Source organism: Gadus morhua, chromosome 20, assembly GCF_902167405.1.
Source record: "Gadus morhua chromosome 20, gadMor3.0, whole genome shotgun sequence".
Taxonomy (NCBI): domain Eukaryota; kingdom Metazoa; phylum Chordata; class Actinopteri; order Gadiformes; family Gadidae; genus Gadus; species Gadus morhua.
Genome location: NC_044067.1, coordinates 13,405,043 through 13,411,042, shown reverse-complemented (window position 1 = coordinate 13,411,042; position 6,000 = coordinate 13,405,043).

Genomic DNA, 6,000 nt, shown 5'->3' with positions numbered 1-6,000 from the left:
TGTGTGTGTGTGTGTGTGTGTGTGCGGGCGTGAGCTTACATGCGTGTCTCAGTCCGTCCATTTGGGGGTGTTTACACATAATAGTGCAATCATTACAGAGCGAGGCTGCGCGTCGGGGAAACTAGGAAACGACTACTGCTGAGGAGAGCACATGATGTCACACAGTGCAAAGGAAAATGTTGGGCAATGCCTGCGTCAGTGCATGACAGGACAACAGGTCGGAGCAAGGTGTCAGGTGCTGTGACTCCTACAAATAGGCCATACAGGCAGTGTGTAGATCAGTGGTGTGTGATTGGGGTTGTCCACCTCTCTCTCTCTTTCTCTCTCTCTGTCTCTCGCTGGCGATGTTCTCAGTAAACTATCTCTAAAGGAAATCGTGGTCCATTGAACTGTGTAAAAATCGACAAAGTGCATCACACAATAAAATGAGAGCAAAATGGTCACTAAGGGGCTGGAAAGCACCGTGAGTTGATCTGATGACTGTTTTGAGGCACTTCAGATGAATTAATGTTGTTTATTCTGAGACTGAGCGTTATACTAGTCCAGTAGTCCGCTGTCTCTGTGTCATTGACTTTATGGGTGTGGAGAACACACATACGTACATTAGTACAACTACATCATATTGGCCTGTCACCTCCCCTGGTGCATACACACATATACACACACCAACAGACAAATTCACGATAAACGTTTGACCACAAACACATACATGAACACTGGTGTATTTGTCAGCGGTCATCATAGAAATAAAGTTTGTGGTCTGTTTTTTTGGCTCGTTATGAACTCTTTCCCTTGGAGATGGTCGCCGTGGAGACTCGATGTGCCTCACTCCTCTCCAAAGCTCTGCCTTCCATTGGGACACCTGTACGGAAAGAAGAACGGGATGGACTTTGGAAGAAAGATGAAATAAGGGTATTTGGAGTGAGCAGTTCCAATTAAAAATAGAGAAGAAGAAAGGAGTAACAACACTCATATCCGGTAAAGCTGTGGAGATCCCCCTCACTGTAAGTGCCACTGAAGTGCACCTGTCAGGGGAGAGAGAGAGAGAGTGAGAGAGAGAGAGAGAGAGAGAGAGAGAGAGAGAGAGAGAGAGAGAGAGAGAGAGGGGAGAGGGAGAGGAGCAGTCACTTTACGACCTTGACAAACAGAACATTTGGCACAATGGGTTTATCTTGCTGGCAGCTGATGAACTCCTCATTCTCTGTTTTCGTTCTCTCGTTCTCTGCATCTCTTCCTTTGAAAAAAAAGAACGCAGTAAAAACCCCAATACTCATTATTGCTCATCGTAATTGCCCAACATTTTCGGCTAGTTAACCTTTCCCCAAGTAACTTTTCTATGACCCACGATGTCTTCAACTGTGACCAAAACACAAAAGTAGAAAGAAGGGTGGGAAAAAAGCATACTTTAATTGTAAATTGTCGATGTGACTCACCACATGTCATCCATCTACATGACGGTAAGAGTGGGGTGAATATTAGAGTCGGCCATTATGGTGACGGACATAAGCCCGACAAGTCATGATGATTCATTATTCATACCTAGAGAGTAAATTACTGATATTTTCTTTCAACTGTATGGCAATTTGCCTGTTTTATTCCTGTTCATGTAAACCATTACCTGACAAACTGTCTCTTTATGAAGGTATAATACAAGGTCCTTTTATGTCCTTTCACATCTTTAACGACGCATATTTAGCTTTGTCCTGCTGTACATAGACAATATGTGATCACCTGGATCATTGTGTATGGGCAGCATGTTTTGTGGACACTGCCATCAAGTGGCCGCCATCCAAGCCCCCGATCGCACATCGACATCGGCGGGGAACCGGACAGTCTGCTGGACTTCTTTGGTACACAATCTTGCCTGAATCTGGGCATCAGAAGAACATGAGGTCATTGATGCCCTCACTGAACAGAGACACATAGAAACTGCCCTAAAATAGTGTGGTAATGGCTTTTGATGCAACTTAGTTGTCCAAATTTCAAGGATGTCATGGCCATTATATTGTAGGAGCTGTGCAGGGAGTACGATTAAAATCATTGTGTTTATTCAGATGATGTCTTTGTTATGGTAACAAATCCGATTTTTGGAGTTCATGCACTAGTCAACTGTTCTGAATTGGATGGCAGGCATTACATTAACCACAAAGCCAAGATACTATTCTAGCAAGGTTGTTCCAATGGGAATGTCTTTTTTAATATGTGTTGAGTTTGCTGATGGGTATTCAAAGAGACAGGGAGCCCTTGAAAAACACTCAACTTTTCATGTAAAAGATATTTTGCAATATAATGCTGGCTTACTCATTCAACATGAACCATCGTCATCTTGGTTAATTTGGGATTTTCTTTAATACTTTGGTTCAACAGTAGCCCCCAACAACATGGCCAGAATTGGCCATGTTGTCAGAATTGTTAAATATGTGTAAATATGTTAAATAATACTCAATAAAGAACTGAGATGAGATTTTTTATTAATATAGAGCCGTTTTATAACCTTAATTTTCCTTCTATATTACATGATTTACCCTCTACCCGCAGTGAATGTTTCAATTAATTTAATTTTCTTTAAATTATCATATAATGTCTGGTATATACCCTGAATGTGGCAGTGTGTATCGTGTGTGTGGGGGGGGAACTACTTTGTTTTTGTTACCATTCAATTCGTTTTTTTGCATGACAAATGAAGCTTAATGGATTCTGTCAAATAAATTGGCTAAATCAATAGGCCACCAAAGAAAGGCTTTTGTTAAAAAAAATCGCCTAATGAAAGATTATATCACTTTAAAGTAATATCCTTCTCAATGATCAACGTCCGTGGCAAAATATTCGGTAGGCCTACATTTCTTTTAAACTCGTCACTTTAATTGGATATTTCCTTTTACTCATACCTCGGGGGACTAATATTTTGTTCAATCACATGTTGACCTTGGCTTGTTCCAAAGTAAGCAATGCACTTATTTATTTTTTAAAAAGTCAACCCCCTGTGTATCACTGTTTGATGGACAATCTATGATTTTAAACTGTATAAACTAAGGGTTACTTTGTCTGTGTGACGGATAGAAGAAGGCCGGCGAAAGACTTCCTAGTTCCACTCCCAGCAGTTTAAAGTTTTAAGTCTCGCGGTAATACGTCGCATCTATAATCTCCGCCGTTTCCAAGGTCCCCACGAGGAGCACGCGACTGACCGCAGCGGCGATGAGTCCCGGGTGAGTCACAGGGGCGCCTGCCCTGCCTATTCCTGCTCCGTATATAAAGAACGGCGGCAAAACACACAAGGAGGGACGACCTGTGGTTCTTGCCGGGCTCCGTTTCGAAGTTCTGCAGACTATTGGAAATGTTTAGACGTGCACTAGCTTCCAGATATTCCGATGGCCCTGAAAGTCACAACAACGGATGTAGCTTCCATGTTACATAGGACTCCCTCCAACAATAACACAATTATAGGACTATCGATCTTTTATCTGGCGTTCTTTTGAGCAGATTCTATAAAATAATTGAATTTCTATCAATGTTTATCTCAGACATTTAGAAATCTAGCCTAGTCTTATTGATCTAGTTAAAAATGTAGAAGAGCAGCACATCAATTATATGATGGGAGATATTTAGAAAATGGAAAGAAATCTGCCTAAATATGAAATACGTATTCTAGCTTGTCAAAACTATTAGCTCTTTGGCAAATTACTTCCTGATTTGTTTGTGAAAGCATTTGACTCACAAAACCCCGCTACACCACAAAATAAAACACAAATAAATAAATAACCATCACCCCTACTTATACATCCTTTTCCGGGACTAAAATACATGCATTCCGTGTCAATTTATGTATGAGTCATTTGGTATAAAGCAAAGCAAATATAACTGGAACAAATAGAAGCTGAGTCACTAAGTGTGACTAAGACATCTGGAATACACCTTCAGGATTAAGGAACATTTTGGACGTGTTTTGTATTATTATTGGCAGGTTGCATCTGTGTGCGTGTGTGTGCGTGTGGTTGCGTGTGCGCGTTCGCGTATGCGTGCGTGTGCGTGCGTGTGCGTGCGTGTGTGTGTGTGTGCGTGTGTTAAGTGGTATGAATGCATTGTGTGCATGCATGGGTGTTGAGTGCGTGGGTGGTGTTCTTTCGCACGTGCTCAAGTCCTGAACATGTTTTCCTGGTGTCACTCGTAACAAGAGTGCCATCTCCTGGCTGTTAGTGTATTCGCTCTAACATACTTCAGTCTTTTTGTCTGTGAAGGCCAGGCCCACAGTAATTTGTGCCATACTTGAGGAAATCTGTGGTTTCCAACGTCATATACATCTTTGTTAATTTAATGTACATCAAATAGAAAAACGATGTAAAAATATGCCTAATTACTACAGCTAAGAATGTATTTAATGTAGGTAACCTCAGGCACACGCTTTACATGGCATATTCTATTCTATGTTATAAGTAAAATGTTTTAATATTATTTTCCATGAATGTATATTCTTAATCCAATTGTGTGCTTTAGCTTTTGTTTTTTGTAGCACACCCACTACATGGCACGTGCCTTGTCCTAAAAAGGTGATTGCTCGGAACAGTTTTTTTTACACCACATACAGTCGGACGCAATGGAAACAAACTGCTGCTTGTTGAGGATGTTCAAAGTCACGACATGGTGGCTGTGTGAGCTACTCAGGGTTACCTCAAAGGTCAGCACAAAGAGGAAGCGTTTCCATGGCAACTGATTCTCTGCATCCTGAGTTCAGCACGTTTCCCGTCAAAGCGGTGCTGCTCCGACCAGTGTCTATAAAAGCCTTGACTATGCTACAGCTGTGTGTGGTTTGCCTGTGCCTGTGTGTGTGCGTGTGTGTGTGTGTGTGTGTGTGTCTGCTATAGCTGTGTGTGGTTTGCCTGTGCCTGGTTGTGTCTGTCTGTCTGCCTGTCTGTCTGTGTGTGTGTGTTTGTGTGTGTGTGTGTGTGTGTGTGTGTGTGTGTGTGTGTCTGTGTGTCTGTCTGTCTGTCTGTGTGTGTGTGTGTGTGTGTGTGTGTGTGTGTGTGTGTGTGTGTGTGTGTGTGTGTGTGTGTGTGTGTGTGTGTGTGTGTGTGTATTCAGGGGGGGGGGGGCAGTTATATAATAAGAAATGATAAACCCCCTGTTTGACACAGATATCATCTAAGTTAGAGTAATGAGATGTCTTAAAAGTAGTACTTACGGTGCTTTTCCCTTCAAACTATTTGAAAGTGTCAAAAAGAAAGACTTTCATTCGGCTCTTTTAATTTCTTAGAAATTGTGACAAGAAACGAAATTGCATTTTTTTTTTAAGATATTCCAACAAAGGTGCATAGCACTTATGACCAAAAAAAAGAACAAAAATGTATTGTGAAGTTGCTGCAGGTGACAGCCCTGAAACAACCCACTGACCTGTCGTGGGGATAATGAACTACCGACTTCTGACATTTTCCCACATTAAGGAACCATCTGAGCTTACCTCATTTACAGGCCTGATGTCAAGTGGTAAATGGTAATCTGTCATCTGGAGACAAAAGACATCCCCTGGCCATGTTACAAGCTGAGTATGTACGCAGATACATTTCACATGCTCAGTGAACGCCTGGCCGGCCACGGTGGGCTGTCTTGTAATCATGCCATACAGGGGCCCCTCACCAACTGTCACAAATCTGCTGTATGCCAAAAATAACGTGTTTTTCTTCCTTCCCATCCAATAGCCAGGATACAACCCAAAGACATGGTTCCTATGCCAGCAGACCCCCTTCGTGTCACAATCAGTAGGAAAAAAAAAATAAAGCTTTGCTGTTTTTTTCCCCTGCACGTTCATTCATCGTTTTAACATGTGTTGTAGGGTAAGGCCAATTTAGACAGCTGGTTGCCAGGGAACATAGTAAGAAGATGATGAATAGCAGTCTACGTCAACTGTATTGTTTCCTTAGGATCCAAGAGAGAAATACATTTGATTACAATTATTACAACTGATATAAATACGGGTATCACAAGAAGTATAGGTGCTTGTATGGGGCC